General features: G+C 42.7%; 1 protein-coding gene across 3 annotated transcripts in view; it reads right to left on the bottom strand.

The window, feature by feature from the left end:
* The window catches only part of LOC119497046 (transcription factor HIVEP3), a 48,625-nt gene extending 36,236 nt beyond the window's left edge, over positions 1-12,389 (bottom strand). For 2 of the 3 annotated variants that reach the window (XM_037784825.1, XM_037784824.1), the window contains exon 1: positions 12,101-12,389. The gene's annotated coding sequence lies outside the window, so the exon portion shown is untranslated. Of the gene's footprint in view, positions 1-11,732; positions 11,931-12,100 lie in introns of those variants that run through there. The other variant, XM_037784826.1, reaches the window with a different exon arrangement.
* Positions 12,390-13,089: the final 700 nt, after the last annotated feature.

Raw genomic sequence — 13,089 nt, 5'->3', positions numbered from 1 at the left:
CAATGAAACACAATGTTCACCATGAAAAACGGCACTGAGGATAATCTGATAACTCTGTAGTTACACAGAAAAGCAATAAACAGTGCATTACACAGATTGATGGGATGAAACACTGATACTCTCTGCAAAGCAAACTGCAGCTCGGGAGTTTTGCGGCTGCACTTGAGCAACAAAAGCAGAAAACGTTGCCCTCTTCTCTTCGTCCTACGCTATCCAACCTGTGACTTGTGTATCCGTAATGCTGATAACAACATGACCAATCATGCAAAGCCAAAACAAACAACTGTGACCAATGAAAGAAATACTGTTGCAGGCTTAGCAACAGGGACAGCTCGCTCTCACAAAATCGGAAATGCCATCCCTCCCCCTCGCTGACAAAGAAACATTATGCTTTCACACTGACAAAAAAAAAAAAATCTACCATGGAATTTAGCTCATGAAGTTAAATTCAATTCAATACAAGTCAATCTCGCTACACTGCTTGTTATGAAGACAATTTCAAAATAGGGCTGTCAAACGATTAAAATATTTATTCGCAATTAATCGCATGATTGTCCGTAGTTAATCACAATTAATCGCAAATTAAGAGCACATTTCTTTTCTGTTCAAAATGCACCTTAAAATGGAGATTTGTCAAGTATTTAATACTCTTATCAACATGGGAGTGGGCAAATATGCTGCTTCATGCAAATATGTGTATATATTTATTATTGGAAATCAATTAACAACACAAAACAATGACAAATATTATCCAGAAACCCTCACAGGTACTGCATTTAGCAAAAAATAATATGCTCAAATCATAACACGGCAAACTGCAGCCCAACAGGCAACAACAGCTGTCAGTGTGTCAGTGTGCTGACTTGACTATGACTTGCCCCAAACTGCATGTGATTATCATAAAGTGGTCATGTCTGTAAAGGGGAGACTCGTGGGTACCCATAGAACCCATTTTCATTCACATATCTTGAGGTCAGAGGTCAAGGGATCAAGTTTGGAGCATTATTTAACCTCACACAGGTATGACATGGTTGGCACCAATGGATTCCTTAGGTTTTCTAGTTTCATATGACACCAGTGTATTCACTATTATACTATATTATACTCATTATACTATATTCACTATAGATTCAGTATATTCTAGCTTCAAAACTGAGCCCACTACAACCTAAAGATCACAAGTTGTGTTAATGTGTTAAAGAAATGAGTGGCGTTAAAACAAATTTGCGTTTTGAAATCATGTAATTGCACACACAACGCATTGTTTTTTTTGTCTCATCCTCTTCTCGCTCAGAGACAAATTGATTTCACCCCCCCCCCCCCCCCCCCCCTCTCTCTCTCTCCAAAACTCTCAGTAGGGTTTCTCCTGATCTCCCTCTTCTGTGTAATTTAGGCACTCCCACAGTAATGGATACCCTACTCAGGGGCAGCGAGTGGGAACCAAGCCCCGCCGCTCCGGCTACTGTACTCTCAAAGAATCTTGATCAGCTTCTCAGATACACACTACTACAGCTTGGTAGTGAGACAAAGGAAGAAAGAGAGAGAGAGAGAGAGAGAGAGAGAGAGAGAGAGAGAGAGAAGGTCTTGGAGAACGAGGAAGAAGAGGAGTCGAGGGAGCTGAACCTTGTATCGCCTCAGCTGGTCACATGCTACCAGCCGTGCAGCTCCTGCGGTCTCCCTATGGGAGCGGGTGTCAGAGTGAAATATGGCGTTCACCCTGGAGATGCACCAGAAGCACTGTGCACCCACACAGCCTCTTTCTCCTCCCTCTCCCTAGCCCCCTTCACTGGCCTGTCAATCAGCTGACATCGGGGCAAGACTCCGGGTGTCCTCGGAGGGCGAGCGCGGTGCCATTAAGCATATTAGAGTTGCAGAGTGTTGATGAAAAATCAGAGTCTGCAGTGACTAAGCTGGGGTTGCTCCGTAGCGCCGTGCTGACGGTGCAAAGCAGGGAGAAAAAAAGAGGGAGGAGGTGGTGGGGGACTACCTGGTTGCAAACACTGGGACTGCTGACTGTATGAGGTTGTTGAGGACACGAGGATTACATAATAGAAATCACTGTAACACCTCCGACGGAGGAAGAGCTACCTACAGCGTTCTCTGTCCTGTTCCCCAAAAAAAAATATATATAGACCATGTAGAGCTGCCACGATAAGTAGATTAATCGATTAGTTGTCAGCTATTAAATTAATCGCCAACTATTTTGATAATTGATTAATCGTTTTGAGCAATTTTTTTAATTAAAAAACGCTTCTTCAATGTGAATATTTTCTGGTTTCTTTACTCCTCTATGACAGTAAACTGATTATCTTTGAGTTGTGGACTAAACAAGACATTTGAGGACGTCATCTTGGCCTTTGGGAAACACTGATCGACATTTTTCACCATTTTATGACATTTTTTTTAGACTAAACAACTAATTGATTAGTCGAGAAAATAATCGTCAGATTAATTGACAATGAAAATTGCAGCCCTCCATCATGCATTTCAAAGTCAAAGCTTTTGTCTTGGTTACGGCTGCAAATCCTAAATTCATATAGACTTTATAATATCCAATTCATTTAACTTTACTGTTATGTGCCTCTATCCCAGTATGTGCTGGGAAACGCTGCAGATTCTGCACAGGATAAGAGGTTAGAAACTGGATTGGTGGATGGACTTTCATGTGTTAGCCTCAACTGTTTGCCTTCATTCTGCCTCTTTCCTCAGCTTCACTCACAACCTTTCCACCCCGAAAGGTGTTGAAAACCTTGGCTCTATAGCATCCAGCAGCAGAGGGTAAACATGTAGCCCTGTGATGAGCGCCACCTGCCTTTATTTTCCATCATCTGTTTGTTTTCTCAATTACGCCGGGGTGAGTCTGTGTCAGCAGCTCTGTGTCACAGAACATCTACAATACCAAACAAACTGTGTCCTCTACCTCCCATCCGTAACGTTCCCAACGGAGCGACTCACGCCGAGCGGCACCATCACCTGACCATTCGTCTTCCAACTGTTAATCCACCGTGACAGTGTGACAAATGTGACACGGGATTACTTCACTCAGGCTGCAGTGTGTTGTGGAGCTGGATGATTCACCTGCTGTCATGCCTTTTGTTTGACTATGAGGCTGGTGGAGGAACTCTGTCTCATAGAGGATTATTAGGGGTTTTCAGACAGACAGTTAAATAAGCAAATACGGGTTTGTCCTCACATAATCTCAGACTCACGCTAAAGCAGTCTGACTCATCGCCTGACTGCTCATGTCTGCTGCACAGCTGGAGATATGAGATCTCGGCAATTACTTTAGCGATAAATAAAATGATAGAATCAATGACCAGAACTACAAAAATTAAACAGAGTTGTAATAAGCCATAGTTTTCCCTTAACTAAAAATCATGTATACTTAACAACTTTTGAACACTATACAGTTTTAGATCTTTGGATGTATTTTCTCTGCAGTTTTTTTCCAAAATCAATGAATTACCAAGTAGGGCTGCTCCCTCTTAGTTGATTAGTCGACTAATCGGCCGTTTTAGTCGACTGAGATCTAAATCAACTATTCGATTAGTGGACAAAATCATTCAAGTGTTACTCGACTAACAATTTCTTTGGTGAAGGACAGCCCTTTAACCAAGTTACAAAAATGAATGCAGATCTGATGAATTTACAAGGATGAATTACACAACTCGAGCATGTTTCAACACTCTGCTAACATAATCATACTGCACAGAAATTAATGGAAATAAGTGCATACCGAGAATAGTAAACAAAATACATGAACATTTCTAAAACACAGCAGCATAGTTTGCAGAATGGAGAGTTGTGATGTAAAGTATATGTGGTTTGTAGTAAATGAGCGAAACATGGAAAAACTACAGGTATAGTCTAGAGCTGCAACGATTAATTGATTAGTTGTCAACCATTACATTAATTGCCAACTATTTTGATAATCGATTAATTGGTTATGATTAGTATTAAGAATTGCAGTTCTTGTATAGTCCTTTATGGGCCTTTGTTTCTTGTATCTGCTGCTTTACAGTAGACCCAAGTAGGACTGATACTGACGATTATTCTTATCTGACGATGATTCGTTTGGTCGATGAAATATCAAAAAGTTAACACAACTTTATAGAGCTCAGGGTTTTTCGTCTGACCAAATGTCCAAAATCACAAAGTATTCAGATTACTATAATATATATGACAAAGAGAAGCAGCAAATCCTGCCATTTGAAAAGGCTTGAAACACAGAATGTGTCATATTTTTTGCCATTAATTTTGCTTGAAAAATAACAAAAACAATCCCAATCAGTTATAAAAGTAGTTATCATTTTTCTCTCAATTGACTTATTGGTTAATCGACTTCAACTCTAGAGTCAAGTTACTCACAAACTTTGACTTATCTGATTCAAAAGATGTGCACCACAGGAATAGGCATCACTGGCCGACACTTGTTTTCCGTTTCCTGTCTTTTCTCTCTTCCAGTCACTGTTGCCGTTCTGTTATTAATGTATTATCAAATAGGGAAATTCCCATATTTGCTGAATTTAATTACCCTCTTGCTATGTTTCTCAGAATCATTCCCCAGCAGTATTTAGCAGGAGAACCAGAGTGCTTTGCAAAGTTTAGGCCTACACTTGGTTACACATTAGGCCTTCCCCGTCTCTTGCAGAATAATAGCGGGCTATGAAAGACCTTTCCACTGCTTTGGCACAGTACAAATGTACCGTAGTGTCGAGAGATAGGTTTGGCAGTGCTGGACTAGAATATGACAGGCACTCTGATTTTATTGAAGTACAGTGGTAGCCTGTGTTCTGTCTAGACCGAGCTAGGAAAGTTGTCTGTAGGAATGCTCATGCAAATATTGACCTTCAATTAGGTGAAACAGACGCCCTCGCTTAGGGGCTGCAGTATGGAAGCATCAGCAAAAACATCGTACACAAACAGTCACGGAATATATATAAACACGCAGAGACATACCTACACAGTGTACACAAACACGTCTTGGGTAAATACGTCTTCGTTTGCAGCGTGACATCAAATGGAAGACAGCTGCAAAGTGAGTTTGAACCTCAAACAGGATGTCAACACAGCATCGGTGGCAAAAACCACAACAAAAAATGAAAAGTTCTATCCCAACGCAACACACACACACACACACAGACCAAAATCTGTAGAGATTTGTGCCCTTTAATGGGGTTAGGAGCAAATGACCTTCCCAAGTGATGGCAGTCGACCACACTCCTGCATAATTAACAGCATCTAAAACGAGGTGTTCTTTATGTGACCTTACCTGACAATGTCAGGGCGCAACTTGCCTGCAGGGACTATATGCGGTAAATAACAAATGCACATGTGCCGCTCACACATAGACCAACTTGTTTCAGATGTTTTGTATATTAGATTATGGATCGTAAAGCAGAGTATATGGCCCTGAATATAAAAGGGAGCGTGCCTCAGAGAGCTCCACGCGAGCCAACACATCTCAAAGCACAAAGGCACGCCAGGTAAGAGAGCGTTCCTCAAGGCTGAACATGGTACACCGCAGACTGACAGAGAGACAAAACACATGTGGATTGTACTGAAGGCTGCTCCACAGACTCCACAGGGCTTTTAAAGAGTGCAGCTAAAAGGAGGAGGAGGGGGGCGGGGGGGGTCCAGGGGTTAGTTCAACCGCTCTGCTTCAGTGACAGTGACATGGCTGGGGAGGATTGTGCTGGAGCATCGCCTGCTGCCTTGATTTGCTCGGTAGATCCACGGCAGGGTTGGAAGGATTTTCCTCCCAAAGCCCTCTTACCCTCCCGCAGAGCAGAAATCCCCTCCAATCCTCACTCGCTGTTACTGCGGGGGACGCCTTACACGCTGAGACAAAGGACTCCAGAGAAGGAGGAGAGGAGATGAGGAGAGGATAGGAGAGGAGAGGAGAGGAGAGGAGAGGAGAGGAGAGGAGAGGACAGGACAGGAGAGAAGAGGAGAGGAAACTAGAGGACAGGAGAGGAAAAGGAATAAGAAGAGATTAGATGACAGGATAGGAAAGGAACTAGAGGAGAGGAGAGGAGAGGAAAATAAATGATAATAGAGGAGAGGAAAAGCGATGAGAAGCGAGGAGAAGAAACCTTAAGACAGGAGAGGAAAAGAAATTATAATAGAGGAGAGGAACAGAGAGGAAACTAGAGGAAAAGTAATGAGTGGAGAGGAAAGGAGAGGAGAGGAAACTAGAGGACAGGAGAGGAAAAGAAACAAGAAGAGAGGAGAGAAGACAAGCGGAGAGGAAAGGAACTGGCAGAGAGGGAAAAATTAAGAAAGGAAGCCAGTATAAGGACATAAATATCATTAGAAAACTTTATCCATTAGTGAAGTATACTTTACTGTCTCTCGCCATGGCACCGGGATAAGCAAGCAGCGGTGCCCAACATTTAAATGAGAAACACATTTTGGAGGAAGTAAAGCAGAGATTAACCACAAGTTCTCTCTGGAGGTGTTAGTTAATCAACACAGACTAGTGTGATGAGCAGACACCTGGAGGCTGCTGTGTGTGTGTGTGCAGATGCAGTGTGTGTGTGTGTGTGTGTGCTGAGGGGTGTGGTGGTCAGGAGGGACCCAGAGAGAGAAAGCGAGAGATTTGGAAGAGGCAGAGATATCTAGTCGTGAAATGCGATACATCGCCTGCGTCACCGATCAATGAGCACACACTGGGCGACGTGCATCTAGAGCCAATCTTTCAAGGCAAGGAGAGCTGCATGCCCGACCTCCTGAGGCCGGGTGAGCTTTAATTCCTTCATTCAAATCTGAATATATCCAGTAATTGATAAGCTGCCACTTGTGTTATCACTTTTTTTCGGGCAGTGCCTAGGCAGCCTCTCCCCAAAAAGCGTTACACAATGAGATCCTGGCCGAGCCCTTCACAGACATGCCTGTGGTAAAAGCTGCGCAGAAGCTCACTATCACTATTGCACAACTCTGGCCACTGTGGAAAGTGAACACCTGCACAAAAATGCCCTAAATGTTCATACAAGAAGAAAACAGATTACACACAGAAGAGAACAATAGAAGTCTAGTCAGAGTGACATTTTATGGTCCAGTGAAAACTTCATGTAATAAACCTATTCTGAGGGAGGATTTCCCCCTCCACATTCCACTTGGCTACCAACTTGTGCCGAAGCAGCTAATGATTAACTCTTATACGAAGGGGAGTGTTTGAATGAGTAAACCCCTCTGCTGCGCGTCCTCTCCTCTCCCTGTCGAAACCTGCGCCGCCTGTACGCCTATCATCGTCCACACACATCATTATATAACCTGTGGGCTGGCACACATGGGAGCGGGGCCAGACAGGAGGCACACTAACACACATATACAGGACAGACTCTTGCTCTCTGGCAAACACAAGGAAATTCTATCTGCGTTTGAGAGGGGGGCAGCCAAACACAGCGGCCTGGGCGAGAGGTTGAGTCGAGGCCAGACGCTGACAGGCAACCGCACCCCCCCCCTGACACACACACACTGACCCAAATGACACCAAAACTGAACTCTGATTACAGTGAAGACTAAATAACATCTATTCAGAATTAGGGCTGACAAAGTTAACGCGATAATAACGTGTTAACGCAAATTCGTTTTAACGCCACTAATTTCTTTAATGCATTGACGCGATTGCTCTTTTGAAGTTTGAAGTGAAGATAGTGGTGTCATATGAAACTAGAAAACCTAAGGAATCCATTGGTACCATGTCATACTAGCTTGTTGCGAAAAAGGTTAAATAATGCTGCAAACTTACGTTCCATTTTGCGAGGAAAACCTGCCATGGCCATTTTCAAAGGGGTCCCTTGCCCTCTGACCTCAAGATATGTGAATGAAAATGGGTTCTATGGGTACCCACGAGTCTCCCCTTTATTGACATGCCCACTTTATGATAATTACATGCAGTTTGGGGCAAGTCATAGTCAAGTCAACACACTGACAGCTGTTGTTGCCTGTTGGGCTGCAGTTTGCCATGTTATGATTTGAGCATATTTTTTATGCTAAATGCAGTACCTGTGAGGGTTTCTGAACAAAATTCGTCATTGTTTTGTGTTGTTAATTGATTTCCAATAATCAATATATACATACATTTGCATAAAACAAGCATATTTGCAGACTCCGATGTCGATAAGAGTATTTACACTTGACAAATCTCTCTTTAAGGTGCATTTTGAACAGATAAAAAAAAAGTGTGATTAATTTTTGATTAATAAAATATTTGAATCGAATGACAGCCCTATTCAGATTGCAACGGATTGCATGCAACTAAATTATTAGGCTAGTGGGGCATTTGTGAAGTTGCCAGACTGACACTCCTGGCCTCCATTTTGCATGTGTGTGTGTATGTGTGTGTGTGTGTGTGTGTTTGTACAAGTGTGTATCCAAAGTCTTGTTCCTGGTTCACTCCGGTCTCCAAGCACTACAGTGGCTCTATTCTTCTCGGGTGCTTCAGAGAACAGAATTAATAGCCATCAGCAGGGACATGAAAAGGTTGTGTCCACCAGCCACCAGGATTTTACAGCCTTCACTGGGTGTGTGTGTGTGTTTATTTTCTTTGCAGGAGACTGATAACAATGCCATGCTTCTTGCAAAGAAAACTTTAGAACATGCTCGTACATGCCATTTAATACTTTGTGTCATCTGCGGAGCCAACAGCCGTGCGTGAAGCAGAACGGGATGCCAACTAACACGCTTGTTCACTTTTTTTTTCTCTACAGGGTCACACCATCCGTGTAACACCTAAGAATTTCACATCAAGGGTTCAGACTAAACTGTCGCTCTCACTCGTGGGAGAAAAAAAACTGCAGATCATCCCCTGATCCTTTGCTCCAGCGTGGCCGCGGTTATCAGGCCGCGATTATCTGCAGGAGGTGTGTCTGAAGGTCTGAGCAAGGAACTCCACACGACCCTCTTGCTGCCGATGGCATCTCGTGAATTTAGACCAACAGGTCGCCACCTGCAAGGCTGACTCAGTGTGTGAGAGATGGAGAAGTGAGAGCGTATGCCACGTGAATGAAAGTAGGGATAAGTTGTTGAGTGGATCTGCGTTAATTGGCTGAAAACTTTTCCCATGTGGCGTGTTGCCTGTGCCGGGGAGAGGCACACAAGCACACACGAACCAGCCTGACTAACTGACTGAGGTCTTCGGTAATCAGTTTTAGTGCTGACAGATTTGCTTTTATTGTACCAGAACAAACTCATTGCGCAAGTCCACAGCTACGATACTAAATACCAGAGCTTTTCTGTAATGAATTGGCACCGCTAAACGAAAACAGGTTGTGCAGCTATACACATAATAGCGCATTCACTTCCAGCTTTAAAAAAATACTAATTATCCTCTTTACAAGCCACCTTCTAACATTTCAGCCAAGTTACAATGGTATAAAGACATCAAAGCAAGTCTGACTCGCAAGCTTTTATCCCCGTCCATGCCGAAACCATAAATGGCAGCGAGTTTTTCAACGATCAAATGCTTCACGATGTCAAACAATCTTGGAAATTTTGCGAGGAAACGGAGCGGCGCTCTCCTCGGGTGCCTGCTGAGCTGGTGCCTTTCTTTAGCCAGCAGCACCACAAGTGGTCTTGATCCAGGCCAGAGTGGAGCACTGTGAGGCTGCCACTTTGTGCTGATTCAATAAGAAGTAATTGCATATTGGCCTCTCTCCACTCATGGTGTGACACTTTACTGTATGTAAGTTACAATACGGACCCAGAGCGAGGGGGAAGGAAGGACACTGCATCATTGCTGCTATTGTTATGGCTACATTCTTTGGATTGCATTGAGGAGATATTGAACCTCCACTTTGGGGATGTCCTTGACCAAAGAAATTCTTCGTCGGCAAACACTCATACGATTTTGTCAACTAATTAGTTGATTTTATCACCAAATCTGAAAAAAACTGAGTTTCTCCACAAGGAATCACACAAAAACACCACTTTAAATCCACAGATGTGCTCATAAATTCCTTGGAAATAAGTCATTCCGCATGAAAAAAGCATAAAAAACGACTAAGCCACTAAAGAAATCTTAGTCTACAAGGACCAAATAGATTGACTAAGAGGGGACAGCAGTACTCCACTGATATAAAAAAAAAGTATTTCTCAGCAGCACCTGGCTTTTGTGGTCTTCATCTGCAGAGAGCAGCACACTTCAAGTGCTTTCCGTACCTCACTTCCTGCCAAACTGGCATTAGAGACACAAAAAGTGCAATGACTCATGACAAGCATCTTATTTATTTGTGATTTCTTCACCTGATGTAGGCCTAATATCAATATAGACTATATCAATATTAGGGGTGTGAGAAGATATTGGAAATATTGAGTATCGCGATATTATGTTTTGTGATACTGTATCCATTCTCAAAGACACTAGGCCTATAGCACGTTTTAATCAATAGCTTGCATGCAAAGATTAACTCAGTCAATACTTCATTTCATTGGCAAAGAGAAGCACCCTCTCAGTGTATGTGCCATCTGAAAGTAGTGCTATGATGTTGGATGTTACAGTTACTGTGATAAATGCATATCCCGCTGCTCTGATTGCATACAAAAGTAAACTTTTTTTGTTTTTTAACTCTGATTATATGCATATGGTGGTGTATTCTTTATACTATGACAAACAGTTTTCCCAAAATTATATTTTAAAAAATCACAATATATCGACTTGCTTACAGTATCGCTACACATCACAATATATTGAATCGTAACCCCTGTATCATGATACGCATCGTATCTGCAGATTCTTGCCAATACACAGCCCTAATCAATAGATCCATACACTCATGCTTTGCAACTCAAAGTACTGACAGTTATGAGCTCATAGATAGATAGATAGATAGATAGATAGATAGATAGATAGATAGATAGATAGATAGATAGATAGATAGATAGATAGGGCTGGGCGATATGGAGAAAATCAAATATCACAATATTTTTGACCAAATACCTCGATATCGTTATTGGGACAATATTGTAGGGTTGACTTTTGGTGCTTTTACGATGAGATTTTTGAGAAATATTCGTCAGTACTGTGGATATAATGACTAATTAAGACAATTAACAGAACAGCCTGTAAGTTCAGAAAATGACATCACTTTACTGTAATGCAGCCTTTAAAACCAGGAACACTTATGCCATATTAGGATATTATGATATCCTATTGCCCAGCCCTGATAGATAGATAGTTAGATATATTGATAGATATATAGATAGATAGATAGATAGATAGATAGATAGATAGATAGATAGTTAGATATATTGATAGATATATAGATAGATAGATAGATAGTTAGATAGTTAGATATATTGATAGATATATATATAGATAGATAGATAGATAGATAGATAGATAGATAGATAGATAGATAGATAGATAGCAAGGTTAAAACTGCTAACTCAAAGACTTCCTGTTACTCTATCCAGCATGTAAATGGTTTGTAAGGAAATTAGTTACCATAATAAACGTGTCAAACAACAGTCACACAGTCATTCAGTGTGTCTGTATGTAAATTCCCTGCTACCATAATATTATCATTATACCCAGCTGGGTGAACCGTGTGCTTGGAAGATATATATTAACTTGAAGCAGAGTTACTGATTGCCAAAATAAACCTTCACCATAATATCTCACATAAAACAGCTGATCAACAAAAAGCATGATGTCATCCCCCTTAAAAAAAATCCTGCAAGTGTAGGTGTAGCCCATCACAAATAAGTTCTCCAGAGAGGAATCTTACATGTTGTGCGTAAAAGCCTGCGTGCATCAGTCAGTCAGTCAGTCAGTGCGCACTGTTGCTCTCTCTCCTCTCAGCCGGTTTGTTATTAAGGACAAACTGCTGCGTGATGAAGAAGCAGCATCTGCTGTCAGTCAGCTGGATGTGCAGCGACACACCGCTGCTGCTGCTGCTGCTGCTGCTGCTCACTGGAGTTACAGACTCTCACCAAAAATCCCTCTCAACTCACTGCTGCTGCATCTTTTCCTCCATCACATATCATCACAACAGGCAACTTCATGACTCACTCTGACTGTGAAAACAGCAGCTCAACTTCACACCCTCCTCAACATGACAAGTGGAAAGTAATAAACATAATTTGCAATATTTACCAGCTTGCTACAGTGCTGCTGCAGCCATTTATCCCGGAGCGAATAAAGGGCCAGAAGTCCGCATTTCCTGGATCGCTCCGCGCCGGATGGAGCTGCTCTCCGCGGCCGTCCGCTGTGCTTCTGTGGAGGGAGAGCCGGAGGGGCTCGGGAGGCTTCCCACTGTTGTTGTTGTTGTTGTTGTTGTTGTGTCAGTCCGGACAGCGATGCCACATTCAGCTGATCGCCACAACAAAACAACATCTCGCCCCTACGCGAAACGCCACTCCAGCAGGCTCCAGCACCACCCCGCACGGCAGGTCCGACGAGCAACGCCTCTTTCTCGGCCTCCAACCAATGAGCTGGCACGTCGAGCACCGCTTCGTTAATATTCATAAGGCTGCAGAGGCAGCTATTGGTTGAGAGGAGAAGTTCCTGGTTATAATGCTATTAATTCTTAATTAGCCAGGCCAACTCTCATGCTTTAATAGCAGACTGATTGAGGTAATCATGTGCACCCTCTGATCTGAGCTTCTGCCTGATTCTGCAGCAATATTTCATCCACCACATAGTTATATTGTTACTTATAAAACATGTGAGTTTCAGACTTAATTCCTGCATTCTGGTGACTTTTAAAGGGACTGTTTGTAAGAATCAGAAATGCTTCCTAACAGCGACACCTGTCGGCATTAAGTCAACGAAAGTCAGCGTCGGGTTCGCGCTTTTGCTCGCTCTACATAGACATGAACGAGCATCGCTCAAAACAGTGAGGCGACACACGTCAGCTAAAACCACAATATCACTCTATATTTCAGCTGCTTGGCAGTAATGTTAGCTGACCAGACGAAGGTCTCTCCATGAATCACTGCTGATCCTAGTGTTGGCTTTTCCTGCTTCAGCTTCCCAACCGCGTTCGGAGGGAACAGGGGAGACACCGGAGTTTTTGTCAGAGACGATAACGTTTCTCGCTGCGGAGCCCCGTCACTTCACAAGACACGGAAAACCTCTGTTGG

Source organism: Sebastes umbrosus, chromosome 11 (genome assembly GCF_015220745.1).
Source record: "Sebastes umbrosus isolate fSebUmb1 chromosome 11, fSebUmb1.pri, whole genome shotgun sequence".
Taxonomy (NCBI): domain Eukaryota; kingdom Metazoa; phylum Chordata; class Actinopteri; order Perciformes; family Sebastidae; genus Sebastes; species Sebastes umbrosus.
Note: the sequence above shows the minus strand (reverse complement) of the source record. Positions and strands in the feature narration are given on the sequence as shown.